Below are 18,892 nucleotides of genomic sequence, written 5' to 3'. Positions count from 1 at the left end.
ATTAAATGTGCCTTACATTTGTATGTCTGGAAATAGGTTTTTTTTTTTATTCTCTCTTCCTCTACTATTTCATTTCTGTCCATTACCAGGGGTGTGTGCAGGTTGCTGACTACGCTGATAGGAGCAGGGAGAAGTCCTGGCTCCACATTTCATTCAGATAATAGAAAGCTGCAAGCTGCTCAGTGTGACAGATGAGCTCTGTGAGCTAAAGCAACTTGTTCCGCCTGTCAGGCTGCAAGAGCCGACAGCAGCAAGATACAATTGTGATGACACCGCCATCGCCAAACTGGGTCAAACATACGGTCACTTTAAAACAGAATGTCACCCTTTCTTTCTACTTGAGGAATTTGATTCAGTGACACTAAAAGCTGTTAGATACCATTAGCTTTATATCCAGGTTCAGAATGAAACTGTTTCTCTGACAGTATTTGAAGGATCCTCTTTGCCATTAAAGTTCGTAGGAATCACAAACTGCCAAATAATGTCACTACTGCCCAGAGCAAGTGGGTGCTTTATGAGCACAACACTCTCCATGCTGCAGATGGGCCTTTGCACTAGTATCACCATTATGGCCTTTCTGGATTAACTGCATTCAAATCATCATAGAACTTTAAAGAAAATTATACAGATACGTTTTCTTTAATTGCAGAAATAAAAATAAAAGATACTTGAACTCATGCCTACTCTTATTATTTTGTTTAGATCATAATCTCGTATAAAAATTAATATTTTATATTTAGTGAAATAAAAGAATTCCTAAATAATTGATAGTAAAAATGTAAAGATAAGTGGAAAGTAATATTTAATAAATTGTTCCAATATTTTCCCTCAGTCTTGGAAGATTTACTTGCATCATACTGTGGTGCTGAAATACCCCATGCTATATTACAAGCATGTACTGTTCAGATTAAATAACTGTGAATACTGTAAAGATAACTGAAATACTGTAAAGATTAAATAAATGTGGTATACAGGTCACACCACATGCTGGTTCTAGATAAGATTTGGAAAAGCAGATAGTGAGATCAGATAGTTCTGATCATACTCTGATATTTGATGATCAAAATCTTGCATGTATTAAATGATGTGTAAACCTTTCTTTTTAACAGAATTACACTATGTGTATGTTTCAGCATGAATAACTTTAGTCCAAAAGTGCTAGAAATGCAGAAGGAACCAGTAAAAGTCTGAGACATCCAAAAGTAATTTCCTTCTCAATATTTACCAATTTGTGTTGACAGTCTGAGTCAAGCACAAATCATGGACTCAGGCCAAAGAAAAATTCCCAGCCTGTTAGATTTCACAGTTTAATTTAGGATTTCAATACAGCATAATGAAGACATTTTACATACTTCAGGTTTTGATGTATCTATTTTTCTGGTTTATGTTACATACTTGCCTTTCTAGTTCAATACAAAAATTTTCAGGAAAAATATTTTCAAGAAAAACTTCTCATGGAGCCATTCTGTTAAGATGATTCATATTTTTGTGCAGTTAAAAACTTACATAATTCTTAAAAATAATTGTTGTTTACTTGCTTTGATTTCTAAATGTCTTTGATCTCATTCATTAATATTCATTAGACTTCTGATGTTGGACTAATGAGAATCTTACACATTTATGAGAAGCTATTTAAACAATGCTATCAATTTTTTTTCTGACTTATGTTTTTCATCAACACTGACAATACTTAATTCTTTGTATTTTCCAGTTTTTTCTTCAAACTTCCTGAAGACATGGAACACATTCTCCAAAACAAAAGGGAACTCCACAAATGCATAACTAATTCAGCCAATTTTGAGCATGGAACCCTAAGCAGATAACAAGAGAAACACGTAATATATATGGACAGAATGAATAAGGCTCAAAGAAGGATCCAGCCACAACTTTTCAGCCTCAGGAGTTTACAGGCACAAAAGCAGCAGTGCTGTCGCCAGAAGACAAGAGCAGCCACTGATATTTCCCATCCCAGGTGCACACAACTGCAGGAACAGTGAGGCCCTTGTGTGCTTTGTATTTCAGAAAACATCAGCTGTGTTCAGATTGGGTTTCCATTGTTTGCAGGCCATATCCACAGGAAGCTGAGAGCCCCAGAATGCTGCCCAGAATCACCTGCATTGCACACACAGCATAAATGAGAAGCACCCATGGGAACTGATGCAAGCCACCAAACATGGCAGAAAACAGATTCAATACAATACATCAAAATTAATAACTTTTTTTTTTTTTTTTTTTTTTTCCAGATAAAGCTATACCAGTTTGAAACTATCCATGAGAGATTTCTATCTAGGAATTAACTCCTACACTGCAAGAGAAATATCCATTATAAACTTCTTAATGACAGTAAAATAAATGTGCAAAGTACAGGATTATGCAGTGCCCACAACAGCATAATCACATCATACATCTCATTTCCATATACAGAAAGCTACTACTCTGGTCTCAGCATCAAATAACAAAAAAGTTCAAGAACAAAGTATTCCTCATTCTAGGATTCCAAATTTGTCTCACAATGCTTGGAGTTTTGGAGTTTTTTGTTATGAAACATATTCTAACTTCTAGTCCAAATATCCTAAGATTTCTCAGTCTTAATTTTTTAAATTTTTTTCTTAAATCACTGTTGAGGCCTAACAGCTACAGCTGCAGTTTCAGCACTGGGAAGGCTACATCTCATAACAAGTGTAAAACACTAAAGCTGTTAACACTAAATTAACACTAAAGTTAATTAATGGACTAGGATTCAAACAGCAAAACTGATGAAAAGCTGACACAGAAATCTTCCTCACTTGAAGTACTTAGGTAAAGAGAAATGACAGTGCCTACTAGCAAAAATAATGAATCAGTGGAGGAAAGTCTACAGATTATATAATTAGTAAGAAGTAAGCAAGAAAAATAAAAGCCTCATAGCAGGAGCAGTATCTTGGCAAGACCCCCACAAGCAAAGGAACCCAACTGAGGCCCTGCCATCTCCTGAGCCCTTCAAAGGAGGCATCCAGCAGTCCAGTGGCTGCCCTATGAAATTAGAGCCTGGGCAAACACCCCACTCACTAAAGCAATTCTGTAAACTAAAAAGAAACCAGAGTGACCAATCTGTCACTACTCATGGCCAAGCTTGGTAACATCCACACAGACTGAAGCCCCTGCAGGTTAAACACACACTGAACCAATCTTTGGCAAGGTAAATGAGTGTTCTGCTTACATCTATTACTTCTGAAAGCACCACAACTGCCCACGTGAGATTTATATCCTTCTACACATAGAAAGACTCAGAACAATTTTCTTAACCACTCATATAACTGCAAAATTTGTCCATCCTTCCAGTAAAATGAACATTAAAACACAGAGTTTTGAGTTTTAGTACTATGTTCATTCAATCAGCGTGCTGTGCCTCATTCAGATTTCACCTAAGTCAGAATAGAAAATGTCAGAATGCTCTTGACAGGAAAATCTGATTTGGTTAAACAGCTCAAGACTTTCCAAATGAGTGTAAACTTTGGAAAAGATACTAATTTTTTAGTGAAAAGCATTATTATTGTTTTGAAAATTTCTTTATTCCTATAAGTAGCATTAAAAAAAAACTTTTTGTGTCAAACAACCTAAAATATTTCAACCATTCCAGAAACAGAACTGGAATGCGAGGGGGTTTATATAACAGCCTTTTTTAGGACAAAAATTAGGCTCTTACAATGCAGTTCTTTTTGTATTTAATAGAAACCCACTTCCTTACTAATTGTTACTGTTTCTGTGACCAAAAACTGCAATTAGTTACACTTCACAACACACACAAGAATCCTTTTGTGGTTATATTATTCAACCTGAACATTAATAGCAGGACTGTTATAAATTCTACAGAATTGCCTATTTTATTAAACCATTTCTGGCAAGAGACAGTTCAACACTATGTATCCTTTAAATATATTATTCTAGTTGGGAAAACTGTTAGTCTACCAGATGAATTAAAGAAGACAAAAGTAGGACTACTCTTTAATTTGTGCACAAAGTACTTAATTTTTAAGATCATGTAAAATATGAAAAAAAAAGAAAATATATTACTAATATTGTGTTATTTTCAAATAGACCTCATAGTTACAAACAAATTTCACTAGAAAAATAAAACTGACAGCAAAAGAAAACCAACAAAGGAAAACAATTTTCATTAGTTCAAGTAAAATTAACCAGGGCTACCAGCAGTAAAAACCCAACTTCTTTTAAGTTCCAAAATGAATCTCCTTTCTTGACCTTTACAGAGCTCAAGATGCATATGTACACAGAATAAACAAAATAATTTGAAAGCAAATTCGCAGAGTGCACCTGACCTTTGAAACAACACAGATAATTTTAATCAGATTTGCACAATGTTAGTCTGTCTCAGGTTCCTTGTAGTAACACAAAGATGACAAAGCTACTTAAGAAGAAAAAAAAAGACAACATAAAACCATCTTTAAATATTTTTAAAATATCCATAAGAGTCTCAGATTCTGAAAAGATTTCTCTGAAATTTTTCTCCCTCAAGCTAAGGTGTATAAATCAGGTCTAGAGAGAAAAGTCATTTCTGTCAGTTATGCACGTTTCTGTCTCAGTTAAGATGAAGAGCTGACAACTAAAAGAAAAAGAAAATGTACTTTAAACAAACATTTTAAAAATCAGGTTTTGTAGGAGTGGCCTGTAGCTGCCTCCTTGATCCTCCTAACATGCAGTGGCTGCCTAAAGCTTCTCAGCTATATTGATTATCTTAGATTTTTCAGAGGTAATGATTAAAAAATACCAAGATCTGCAGCATAAATAATCTAGTATAAAAATCTCCAGAAGTTCTCAGAAATATACAGAAATGAGCCTTAGCTGAACAAGCTGGCAGCACCTTCCTTTGTGGAAGGACACATTACACCAGGAGTTAAACAGCATTTATAGCCACCAAAGCTGACCATTGCTTGTAATGCTTGGAAAAAACAAGGAAAGAAACCTTATCCTTTATACAAGCCCCAAAGCAGGTCACTGCAAGTGGTTCTATTACTTGTGCCTGATGAAATGAGAATAATTAGAATGGGGAGCTGAAAGCCCTGTTTAGGTTCAACTTCCATCAAATTAGACCTTCCATGCCAACAGCAATGAGAGTGTTCTACCCAAGCTAGAAAAGACAGCATGAAAGTAAAATGCAGCTAAACAAAGACACTTAAAAAGCTGAAGTCTGGCTTTGGTACTTTTGAGAAAAAGCAACGGTGAGCAGTACAGAGATCCTCATTAATTATTTGCCCAGTTGAGGGATGCAATAGGACAACATATCTTTGTCAAATAATGCACTTTATCTAACAGCACCAATCTAAATTACTTCAGGCCTAGGTGCTTTTAAAGCTTCACTTCTTAGTATTTACAGAGAGATGTTCAGTTTAACAAACTACTTAAAACAGCTGGAAAGAAAACATAAAGTAAATACTATTAACTACATGAATTTGTACGTATCCACGGCTCATAAATTAATTTTCTATATTGGCTGTTTCCTTGTAGAACCTGCACCACCCTTGTAATTTTTATGAGCAGCAAGGTGAGTCAAATGTGTTTTTAAAGAATTTGGTCCCCTTTTCCACACTCAGACCATTGTGAGCAAACCTGGTACTATTTGACGTGGCCTCTGAGACAATAAGCAAGAGAACAGCGTTCTGAAAACCAGCTTTGCTGAGAGCTAACACATGTTGAGGTGGGATCATGAACAATCCAGCTTTCCAGAACAGCATTCCTCCATTTGTGTGTCACTGATTCATTCCCTGAAACTGCTGCAGGCCAGCCAACCCTCTCAGATTATGGCAACAGCTACATTTCTTTTTCTGCCACACTATTTTGGTCTTTTTCTCTCTCCTTTGCTCACAGAGAATTTTACAGCATGTCTGCAACAGCTATCTGATATCCTCATCTTTTCCTATTAAGTAGTTTAATTTATTTAGCTTATCAGGAAGGCTGAGAAGGGAGCTGATCACTGTGTACAGACACTTGCACAGTCTGTCAGTGTGAAGCATTCTGACCTTGCAAACAGAGTCACAGAGGGCCTGGCACCTGGAAATAAATCACACAGAGCACAGGGGGTGGTGGGTGTGATTTATTTACAATATTGGCAAATATTACTGATGATTGCATCATCCAGTCTCAACACACAACAGAACCTGTTACAATTGAGTGTTATAATAATAACTATAAAACATTTAAGAAATAATGTAGAATGATTTAATCATTTCTAATGCTGCCTTTGTACTCCAATTTTCAATATACAATGAATGTTCATACACAATCAAAAACTAACATTACACTAGAAAAAAAAAAGGAAAAACAGCTGCCAATGGAATAGAACTTTTAGTTTCATATTTTCCTTTCAAATTTTAAAGCAATTTTCTACATCTTTAGGCAAAAAAAAGAAACTTGTTTTCCCAAGAAAGTAATTTTCATTTATTTGACTACTCCTATCAAAATATCTATACTAAAATGCAGTTTTGTCTTCAAATTGTATCCTGAGTAAGATTCTTTGCGCTGTTTAGCTTCAATATCCAACCACCTCTTTCCTGATTTAAATCCTCTCATAGAAGTTCAGACACTAATCCTGATTTTTGGTACAAAGTAGCAGACCATTAGCTAATCCCACCCCACTATTTACTATCCCCCATGGAACCCTGGCATTGCTTACAGTGAGACTGCCAAGAATACTCTCCCTATTCTCCCTTTTCCAATTCAGTCCTTAGTAGGACAACTCACAACAGCTACATTTATAAAAACTTCTTATATATGTAATATAAATATTTCACTACCAATATTGCACTACAGTTTTTAGTAAGCAGCAACACACAAACAGGCACAGAAATTTGACAATCAACACTTCCCCAAACAACATCACTGCAATTTAAATCCAGCTCCTACAAAGGCTTGCAAAGCAAGCTGAAGTCCAGGGTTGTAAAATTTTCTAGAAAAATATTAGGTAGACCATTAGGTCTTCATCTGACTGTATTTTGGTTTTTTTCTATAAATAAGTGAACCTAACTATATTTTAAAACAAGTCTACACATTTTCTTTAGCAAAACATCAACCTAATCAAAAATAACTTACAGACTCATAAACCCCAGATTTAGGCAAGTTCCCTTCTGTCCCTTCTCCCTCTCTTTCTAATATTGAATGTTTTAAAAACAAATTTCACCTGAAAATTTCTCTGTAATGAACCAAATTCTGCCCTTCTGAAATATGATTCATTACAAGCATATAACTCTTACATATTTAATAACACAACATGCACTGGAAAGAAAGCCTGAAATCATTAGATGTCGCAGCACAAGAAATAAAAAGGAGACACATTTCTCTGCAAGTGTGATTTCAAAGTCCTTTCACAGAGGGATCTAAAGACTGTCAGCTTGGTTCCTCTGCTACTGTATATTAAACAAGCAAGTAATAAAGCTATTCATCCTGATTCATGAAAATGCCAAAAAGATCATGGATAAAGTATACAAAATTAATTTTTTTTCTTTTTTCTCTTTTCAAAAGGCAAGTATCAGGAAGTTAGCAAAAGTCAGGTAAAGCATCAAAATGGGCAAAGTAGTGAAAACAAAAAACAACAAAATCAAGCACCTTTTCATTTTAGTTACCATCCAGAAAAACATTACTGTATTAATACTGTTTAAAAACTATTTCAAAATCTAAAGTCCCAATGAAACCTTTTACTTCCTACCAGTTTAAGGAATCATTATTTTGTTTTCACTAACAGAACACTGATGTTCATTCCTAATGCCAGCTAAATGCAAATTTTATCCTCATGTGTTACCTACTGCTTTCTAACAGGCCTTCATTATCTCTTAGTTCTCAGTTAAGACTCGTGCAAAATCCAGCAAAACAGTTTAGAAGGTACTTAACTTTCAGTATTTGCATAATAACACTGAGCAGGATAAATAATATGCAAACTTAGTGCCAAGCACCAGCACTATGCCAATTTAAAGCCTTATTCTTTAACATTTCAGAAATAATTTTGAAAGCAAATTAAATGACATATATGCAGTATTCCAACAAGTCAGTCTGCAATGACTTCTGAACAACAAAACACCTGCCAAGGCCAATTCCTACCAGACACATCAGATTTTTAGTGACTTAAGACCTTGCTAAACCTCTGAAAACATTAATGCTAAAAACCTTTAGATTCAGAAGAATTGATATAAATGTTTTTGACTCCTCATGCAGTAAGACAGAGCATTATTTTGATAAAGAAACAGGAATCACTGCAGTGCCAATACATTAATTCTATCCTTTGGAGTATCTACAAATGTGAAGCAGACAAATGCAGCTGTTATGTGTTACAATGCAAATCTGATGAGCTACACTGGGAATATTCAGTATTTCAGTGCAAACTGATGAGAGGAGAAGCACATAGTCTGAATAAAATAAAAAGCTTTATTTAAATCGCAGTATTAGGACATTTTCTTTAGTATTGTCCAAAAGATTAAAACCAGCTTTTTTCCCCAAGACCTCTTCACAATTTTTCAATTTTGCTACCAGAATAGCCACACTGCTTCCAAGAGCAGTAAGCCTTTAGAAGTGCTTCATAAATGTGAAAAATTCTGCCCTGTTACTGCAACAATCTGCAGGGGGCTATGCAAACACCTGTTCCCCTGGTACCCCCAGCGATGACAGTCCTAGGAACCTCCACTCTGGGCCTTTTATAGCTTGGGATTCCTCCTCATAGTCTAAGCACTGGTGGAGGACAATTTTCCAGTCTGTTCCTTGCAGGAATACAGTCAGCAGACTGTCTTGAAATTTAAGGGAAGGGAGGAGGAATAGTCTTAGTTAAGGGCTTCTGCAGAAACCTTTCAGCAGCTGAGTCACTGAGAGACAAGTGAAATCGAATTGCACAGTCCCCAGTAACACTGCATGGACACTGAGGGGGCAGGGCTAGCCACAACCAGGGTCACATCCAACCCTTTCCAACAGGAATCACATTCAACTAACACAAGTTTCCTTTTTACAGTAAAGCTTTCTAAATGATGATTACGAAGCTGCTTTTCCCATACAAGCCAAATTTATCCATAGTTTGTGTGCATATTATATGGAGGTAACTCCTTCACTACAAAAACTTACACACAAAAGTGAAAGGCTTCAAATTCTGACACTGTTTACCATGGATACTCAGAATTATTCTGTATCTTTAGGGACAATTATATTTCCCTCCCCGGTACCCAAAGGAACCCAGCAGGCATTTTAAGAGCAAACAAAACAAAGATTTGGTTAGGCCTTAAATAAATAAATAAATAAAAACAAGCAAACAAAAAAACACAATTACATACACATTTGAACACTGCACTTGGAAAACATGAGTTATAAACTACAAGGATGCACAAGGAACACATTGCACCAAACACGTCTAAGAGTTTTATTTGATAAATTACAGGTGGAGCAGAGAAAGACAAGAAGAATGAATGTAATTTATTAAGACTTTCTTTAAAGCGTCCATCTCCCCCTAGAGCTTATGGAAATAACAAAGCAACAAAACCATGTAGCCCTGTAAGAATAACTTAAATCTAAGAGAGAAAAATCTATAGGAAGACAAAAAAGACACTTGAGATATTATATTAATAAGGAGAAAATATGAGTGATACTGGTCAACTTAGACTGATGAACAAAATAAAACATTATCTAAATAGCACCAAAATATCTGAAAGTAATCAATTTGCATTTTGTAATCATTCTCCTATTAGGATCTGAGCTACAGAAGTCAACAACATTCTTCTTGGAGACTTTATCTATCAACATTTGGCCCTCTGTAGTAAGGATGGCAAATTTTTCTGAAGCTATTTATTTACACACTAAAGACATTCCGTACACAGATTGGCTGACAAAATTGGAAAGTGACAATATTTTTAACCTTTGCAGAAATAGGCAAAGTTATAATAGAAATAAATGTAATTGACATAATTGAAGCTGCAGATACTGGAGAAGAAAGAATGACTGACATGTATAAAACTGAGTAATTCAATTTTCTGCAAATTCACAAAAGGATTCATGTGACAGATGACAAAACGAATGAGAGGATTATACACTATAACTATAAAAAGGCAAATCCTATAAAGTACATACACAGTTGTAATACTCAAGACAAGTGGATAATCCCACGTTCAACGTTAAGTTACAAGAGTTGACCCATTGTTTCCAATAGCATCTCTATATCCTCAAATTTTCCCAGCATGTAAAAGTATTAACTTGGTCACTAGCAAAGTCAATGGAAACTGCAAACATACAGTTCAAAGGCTGTCAAACTAAAGTACTTTACTATTCAGACTTTTTTATTCAGACTACAGGCTTTGTGTAACACATTCTTATCTTTGCACTCTAAGAGTGAGACATAAACCATAACAAAGAAAACAAAATTACAAGAAGCTGAATAAAACCATCTGAAAAATGGATTCAAATAAATGTTTAATAAATAAGTGAATGAAAACAAGTAGGCTCCACAGCTTTCATATATTGCTGCCTTAATTCTTCTACGTTTTCTCAATACTACAATAGCAATTAAATTAGCATTATTATAATAGCATGTTTTGAAGAGATTGAATTAGAATTTGCATTAGAAGTGCTATACTTGGAAAAGTAACAACTCCCATTGAATGAAACTAGCAGCACCTCTGACCAAATGTCTCACAAGGGAAAAAAATGAAAACAAGCTGCAAGAAATAAACTAAAGGTTTCATAGTGAGTGGTGGAATTGACATGCAAACTAAACTCAGTTTTTGCCAGCACTCTTCCTAACAGAGGAAAAAAGCTCTGTGCCTGTGTGTGTGTGAGTGTGTGTAGAATTTTTCAGCACACAGAATGTAACTTTTAAAGATAGGAAAAGTACTCTCCTGTCATTCAAAGATTTAAAACTATTCAGAATGTCTAAAACTGCATTTGAAGGGAAATGTGAAAGAGGTTATGAAATCAGGAGGCCCCCTATTTATTGGAGATAAGAGACACCTTGTCCTGAGGAAAAAGACAAAATATTTAATGCCATTTTTCCATTAGACATTTCAGTGATTCAATTCAAAATTAAAACCTTGGCACATGCTCTGTAATGTCTTATTTGAATCACCAACATCCAACATTCAAAAATTAAATACTTTAAAAACTGCTTACAGGTGGACATATCGTGCAAGTGGTCTTTGAACTGAACTTGATATTTTCCTCATTTTAAGATTATGAAATCATGTAAGATTTTTAATTACACTACACCGCCAAAAATAATTTAAACCTAAAATGTTTTGGTTTTTTTTTTTTTTGGTCTAAAAAACAACTCTCAGCTGAAAATCCCTGAACTCACATTTTAAGTTCCATCCTACAACCAAGAACAAGAGGACTACTTTAGGGAGATGGTACAGAGTGGGGCTTTTTGTTTTCCTTCGTCTTGATTTTACTGATTTCTGAAATGAGTTACTAGGAATCTGCAATGTGGATGTATTCCTTGGACACATGGTATCCTCGAAAAACAGCTACATTTATCTAGTGTATGGTATTGTCACCCAGACTACCCATGTTCAGCTAAAATCATTTAGGAACTGGTATAAAAGCACTTGATCGATCACTTCGATAAAGCACGGGAGGTTTCTGAAATGGTTTTAAGCGTTACTGCCTTACACAGAATTTTAAACTTTAGCGATTGCTCAGCGATCCAAGCATGGCTTGGTTGTTGCAATGCCTGCCTTCAGTTTTGCTGGAGCACGGCAAATGACGGATCTGCTGTAACACACCGTACTTCTGCCGCTCACGAGGGGCAAATAAACCATTTTTAATTAGAGCGAACCGTCCCCACGAGGCGTTCCAGCAGCCGGCGGGCGGGACCGGGGATGGAGGCGCCGCGAGCGGGCGGCGGGCGCGGGGGGCGCGGGCGGCGCCGCCTCAGGGAGCGGGACAGCGCTGCCCGGGGGCCCTCAGCGCCCGCCGCCCGCCGCAGCGACCCGCGGGGGGACGGGGACAAGGAGGGGAAATGAACACAAAATGGAGACTTACAGTCCCGCGGTGACACGCCTGCGCGGCCCCGCCTGTGGTGGCGCAGGGCCGGGAGGCGGGCTCGCCGCGCTGTCAGGGCGCGCCGGGACGGTGCCAAGGGGCAGTGGCGGCTCCGGAGCTGTCGCGGGTTTTGTCGCCTGTCGCTGATTTTCCCCTCTGTCGCGATTTCCCCGCTAGTGGTGGGCACAGGAGGATCGTGAGGGGAGCGGCTCGCCGGCCGCAGTGGCCGCCCCTCAGGTGCCACCCCCGGAGATGAGGGGACGCCGGGCAGTGCATGAACCGTGCTCAGGGCCCGCCGTGCCCAGGTGGGCCCGCAGGGAAAAGCCTCAGAAATTGAGTGGACGCTTCCGTTGACAGTACGAGTAGCTCACACCATTATAAATGGGTAATGTTAGAGTGTGTGCTGGGTTGTGCTGATGCCCTGCTTATCTGGTTTAGACACTACTGGAGACAAGAGTTGTGATGCTACCGTCCATTTTCCTCTCACGTTGCCCTAAATTTTAGTTCTATGTAGCAACAGTGAGACAATCACTCTGTGCTTCCGTAAGACAAGGTCTTACAGCCGAAGGCCTGGTTTCTAAAGGGTCTTTGGTTTGTAGAGAGTTCCATTTGGTGCCCAAGGAACCTCTCCTACACAGCTCCTTTTGTGTATATCTACTCCAGGGGAGTGGAGATGCTGAGCATCACTGTTACTTCAGCACTTTGAGCAATCAGAGATGCTGGGCTCAGGCCCAAACCTTGAACTTTATTTTATATCCTAAAGAACATTAGTATGAAAGTCATGTTTGATGTATTTGCTGGAGCCATGTACCACTAAGAATTAATTCAAGACACTCTTACTGCTGTACTCATGAACACTGCCAAATAATGGCCAATACTCCAGTTACCATAGTTTATCCTGTAAACTCACATTGAAGGCATTGTTGTCACCAGCCCATGAATGTGGTATGAAATGTCATTACTACTGGATGCCAGTGGAACACCAAGATTGCCTTTTGATGCCATTGCTGTTTGTTGTGATGCCTCAGTATCTGTACTTCAAAGTGCCTTGTCTAGTCCCAAAAACCACTCTGTGCTGAAATGACAGCATCAATTCCCCTGCTGTTACACATTTTGTCAGCCCTTTGTGACACTGCACAGCAACAGGTCCCTTGAGACATTTGTCTGCAAAGCTACCCTAGAAATGTCCCTTTTACAGTGTGTACACCTGTCTTCTAGGATTATGCAATGGAGAATCTAGTAGTGGCTGCTCCTCCTATATGCTCCTGATCCTGAGAAACATCCTGACCACTCATTTTATTTGCAGATGCAAACACAATGGGACCAATTCTCTTACTAGTGCAAGTGAAGTATTTTGCCATCACAGGGTCTCTTCCTTTCTTAATGGTCACACTTTTCCCTTCCTGACATGTTTTACTGTCATTAATTGTTAAGGAGACCACGTCATTAGTGAAAGCAAAGATTGTCAGATTTGTATAAGGACAATTTCACTGCCATTTACAGGTGAGAATCATCCAAGTCAAGGGATGCTGTGTGAGATGATATGCCCATCACATCCTGCTGAAAATACACTCCTTTTATGTGAGTTGTCTCGTTGACTCTTATTTTTAAAAAGGATTCAAAAACATTTCCTCTTCTAAGGTCGGCAAGAAAAGATAAAAATTTAAGACAGTTTTGTTGTGCCAAGCACATGCTTATGCTGTGAAAACACTGTACTGAAGTATATGCTGAGAAAGCAGACACTTCAGTAAAGCAGCACATCAGAAAATCTGCTTAAATATGTCAGAAAGTTTTTAAACCAACAAAAAACCACCAACAACAAACAATCCTCAATGTTATTCAACGCTGTTGAAAACAAACTACAAATTCTAATCTCTTTGAATAGCTCTAGCCATATTCTCCATTTCTACCTCCACAACTCTGTCTGTAACCAGAGATTATGTTTTAAGTAAATACTTGGAACTACTGAAATATGTAAGATACACAAAAAGAGGTGGGCTCCTGCTACATCAGAAGCCTTGGCTTACCAAAAAACCAGCTTTAATATTCTATTATTAACAGAAAAATATAATACATAAGCAGAAGTGAAGTGTATTTCTAGATAATCTGCTTCTAACATTCAGCTGAGCATGAAATCTCTTGAAGAAAAGCCTGATAGAGATCCCAGGAAAACATGTATTTAGCTCACTGCTGCTTCTTTGTTCGATGGGCCAGTTCACTTTGTTCCTTGATACTGAGCTGCATTATACTTACACAGGAAGTATTTTTCCTCCCTCTAATCCTAAGAGGAGCACAAGCCCTTAATATCTTGACTTTGCCAATTTCACAGTTTCAGTAAGTCAGGTCCTTACAAAATGTGTTTTACCTGCAAAATGATACATAAGAATCTCCCTTGCTCTGTGATGCATGGGAATTGTATTCATTTTTCAGTGAATTCTATTGTTGCCAATATGAAACTGTCTTAAATTATATTAAATTTCAAGCCTTGGATCTGTGATGTTACATAACATGTATTTTCAAATAAAAGTTTTACTGTCTTTTGCCTCAATATTTGTTGTGTATCCAAGAAGTAGGAACATAGTTCTAAAGAAGCAAAAATTATATAAGTAAATTAAAATTCTGCAGTTTTGTCATATAACAAAACTGATTCTTCTCATGGTCTCTTTCTGCTGGGTTGTGCAATTTAAAGTATGTGTTTACTTCTTTTATCTGAAATGATACAATTCACAATCCAAAAGCTTCTGAGAGACCTTAATGTGTAGCTATCAGAATATTGGCAAACTATCATAGGATTTTTTTAAGAAGTTTTCACTCCTTTCTTTAGTACTCAATGCTAAAGGTATCTTTAGTTGTTTTTATTTAGCTGGGACACAGAGACTGAGATGTGTTGGATTAGCACTGTTCTAAGGAAGCTGGCCTTGGGCGTTCATGCACAGTTTCACTTTCACGGCAGCTTCTTTATTACTGTGATGCAGGTTTGCTCTCACTATTTTCTTCAAGCCACACTGTATTTTCCACTGGTCAACTCATCAGCTACTTAAGACCAACTGGCTGTTCCTTCTGACTTGCTTTTAGTCATTTCTCTCTTCCTCAAAACCAGGAACAATATTCACATTTCTGGCAGAGTAACAGTGATACTGCATCTAACCAAAACAACCCCTTCTGTGAAGCCAGTCATTAATTCCTCTCTGGTAGTTTGTCACCACCAGATATCTGCTGAGTTTACACCCTGTGCATTTCCCTTAAATGCACCCACAAGTCATCCACAAATAACTCTGAATTTTCAGTCATAGCACTACATCCTTTTTTGAACTCTCCTCTTCCCTACTCAGCAGCTGCAGCTGACCAAATATCTGCAGCTTCTCTTTGTGTTAGGTGCTGTACCTCTCTCTGGAGTGAAGGACTCTACAAACAGCACAAGAGTGTAAGATTGCTTTTGCTTTCAGAATAAGTTTCATCATTCAGGGTTTTGGGAAATGAGTTTTGCACAGAAAGTAATGAGAATTTTTCTACATCCAAAACAGAGAAATATTTTTGGGTTTATATCAACAAATAAATTACAGAATGTCTAGTTTCCCATAAGAAGCACTGACAGTGAAGCCTAGCCCTTCCAATAATGCAGCACATGTGAAGGAGGATTCAAAGCTCTATCTAAACACAAGGAATGGAGGCACATTTCCCTCCAGAAATCTGCACTCACTCAACATGCTCACCAGCTGTAGGTGCAATTAGCTGCGTCCAATTTACATTTGGAGCACAAGGGACCAGCTTTCACAGCACGCTTAAAACAGCAAACACAACAAGCTGGGGTTTGTCAACACAGTGCACAGTTTCTCAGTTCAATGGGAAACTTTACAAAATGTATGTGCAAGGTATAATTACAGCATGCCACAAATAAAATTTCAAAAGGATAATTGAAACAACACTCATATCTTGGAAAAATAAGCTGGTTAATTGTTGTAGGTTCACAGATGTGCCACAGCACACAATACAATTAATAAAATATAAACACCAATTTTCAAATCAACACAGCTTGATAATTTGAATTCAAATTTTAAGAACAGCAAAAAAACCTAAAAAACATCACAAGTCTTTCTTTCATCTCTTTCATTTTTCATGCTCTCAGTGGCCATTGAGACTAGTAGGAAACCAGCCAATTTAGTCAAAAAACTTCACAGCATAGTAGGGGGTTTCATTTGTCATCACATGCAATAGCAGCTGTCTCCACCAAGAATGAAGTTAATCAGTACAGACTAAATAAATTAGGTAATTCTTTAGATTGTTAACATTGTACTTTTGAATGAAGACCAATCTTTGTTTTCTGATGATGGAAAACTTCTCTTTCAAGTAAATAAATTTTGTGTTTTGGAACTAAGGAACAGTGAAATTCCTTAACATATTTTTTACCCAAATGCTTTTGCTAACTGAAGATAATTCAGTTTGTGTAAGGGACAAAAAGTGTTAAAATTGCAAAAGGCAGAGAAGCAAACAAGTTTATACACAAAGACTTCAGTATTTACTCTTACGTTCACTGGTCATTACCTGTTTCTAAAAACAACATTAAGCTTTTCACTTTGTTTCAGGTTTTAATTCTTTCTCCAATGCTTGAAAAAAAAGATGGTGTATGCTGCGTATTTAACTAAAGGAGCAACAAAAACCTTAAGAGCATTTTATATAAAAAGAATTGGATCTTTATCACAAAAAAAACCAAAAAGGTAAGTTTTCGAGTACAACAGAAAACTCATTTAACCTTCAAAATCTGCTAGGCAATTTTGTGAGGAACCAGAGCAACTAAAACATATTACAATAGTTAAATATAAAAGAAGAGGTTGAGCATCACATATGTTATCTACAGAAGTTGTTAAACAATAGATAGGAATATTAATGCAAAGAATATTCATATTGTGATACTATCAAAGGCATACATCAAAGTGGATTACATTTTTGCAGAATCAAGGGAAAATTGCTTTTGTTTTGGCACTTGGTTAACATGTCAAAAGAAATTATAAAATGTTTCCAAGATATACTGAGTATATTACTTAAAAGGTTTTGTGCTTTACTAGGAAGGAAGAAGCAAAAGCAGGGAAGTTACAGGACACACACAGCCCTTAAAGCAGCATAGGTAAGCATGGTTACAATAATTGGTCTTTGGCAAACTAGGCCAAGTCTTACAAGCTCAGGGTGAGAAATATGGTTCATATGGATTTATGTAAAATTCAATTTTTTTTTACATGAAGGGGTTTCATTTTAAAAAGCTTGAAATTATCTTTTCCTTCCAAAGATTTCATAAGTTAGGTTGATATAGAGCTTTGTTTTACAGACAAAAAGGGACTAAATTTCTCTTGTAAGCATCTCACTGGAAGTAACAAAACCAATCACAGGTTTGCTCAAATGTATTTTAAATTGGTTGATGGGCTAATGTTGAAGGCCTCAGTATAGCTATGGAGTAATGTTTCTAAAATTTCCATATGTGTGTGACACAATGTCGTTAAGGACCTTTATTCTGGATGACGTAAAACCAGTTTAAATCAGTTATTGTTTCTAATCAAATCATGCTGGCCTATCTTAGAGCTTGTCCTTTGAATCCATAGATTACCCAAAGGAAATTTACCTTGAGAAGAGTATGATAAATTATTGACAAAAAGGTAACTTACCCTTTGACAATTCTTGTGCTTGTAAAAAACGTTCAGTGGTTGAAACAGCTGTGCCAGCAGCTACTTAAATGCAGTTACAATCTTGACTAGCCCAAAGAAATCTAAGAAAGCTGAAGAGTTTCCACACACTCCTGATAGCTTAAATATTTTGTGCTTGTATGCTCTATTTTGAGTTGTTAAGGGATATTCTAATATCTTTAGATTTTATTTTTGTTTGGTTTCTCTGGAAAGAGCTTTATTCAGGGGGATGAGAGGGTTTGAAAGTGACTGTAGGTTTCATGAACTATCTGCACCTACCTCTGTGAGCACCTATGGAGTCAGCAAAGGAGAGGAGCTAGAAAATACAGGAACAAGTTTTAAACTGTTCTAAAATACTCTCTCATAGTAATTTTTATTGCAGGATATTCTGACCTTTTAAGTCATAAGGAACTGATATTATTACGGTACTTTTGGTAAATGGGAGTCATCAAACCACTGTTCCTCAAGATCATTGGGAACAGTTGCAAGGACAGTTGATCTCTGCAGCTGCTGGTGGGAAAGGAGTGCAGAGTAGCACAATCTCTCCTTAGTCCTGTGCCATGCTGCCCATGTCTGATAAGGCTGGGAACAACTGACAACAATGGTCCTCCCCTTCTGACCTGCCAAACTATCTCTGTGAGTCTCCTGTTACTTCTAAGAGGGCAGAGTGAGCCTCCACAATGGAGATGCCACAGCACAAATACCCAGTGCAAATTCAGACTTGGTGTGACTTCTGCAAGAGGAAGCTTCACACCAGATATCGCAATTATGATTTGGACATTAAGAAACTTGAGTTTGGTGTCATTTTTTAAACAATATAAATCACAAATATGGCAGCTGCAGCCAAACAGTTTTCTCAACCCTCTCAGAATATGTCTAAACTATTACTTTAAGCATTAAGTGGATGTCAGTATGCTTTTTGTTTGCTGACATTGGTTTAGGTTCACTGGTAGTTTGGGTACTATGTTTTCTTGTTCTTATTTGGGAGTTTTAATAAAGCGCATATGACTCTGTCTTACATTTCTTTCAATAAGAAGCCCATGGAGTTTTGAATAGGTAGGTGTTTGTTGATTAACAGAAGACCATGACCAGTTTTCTCTGGTATTAATCTGGAATATAGTCTGTCAGTAGGAAGGCAACACTAGAAGCAGGCAAGGCCCAGTGCAAAGACTGACAAAAATTCACAGCACTCAGTCTCACCGTCTCACAGTCTCAGCACAATCTTA

General features: G+C 37.2%; 1 protein-coding gene across 3 annotated transcripts in view; it reads right to left on the bottom strand.

The window, feature by feature from the left end:
* FHIT (fragile histidine triad diadenosine triphosphatase) overlaps positions 1 to 16,567 on the bottom strand; it is a 518,320-nt gene extending 501,753 nt beyond the window's left edge. For 2 of the 3 annotated variants that reach the window (XM_056501684.1, XM_056501683.1), the window contains exon 1: positions 11,995 to 16,567. The gene's annotated coding sequence lies outside the window, so the exon portion shown is untranslated. The remainder of the gene's footprint in view (positions 1 to 11,994) is intronic. The other variant, XM_056501685.1, reaches the window with a different exon arrangement.
* Between the last annotated feature and the right edge of the window lie 2,325 nt (positions 16,568 to 18,892).

This window comes from Oenanthe melanoleuca, chromosome 12 (genome assembly GCF_029582105.1).
Source record: "Oenanthe melanoleuca isolate GR-GAL-2019-014 chromosome 12, OMel1.0, whole genome shotgun sequence".
Classification (NCBI taxonomy): Eukaryota; Metazoa; Chordata; class Aves; order Passeriformes; family Muscicapidae; genus Oenanthe; species Oenanthe melanoleuca.
This window is presented reverse-complemented; position numbering and strand designations above follow the sequence as displayed.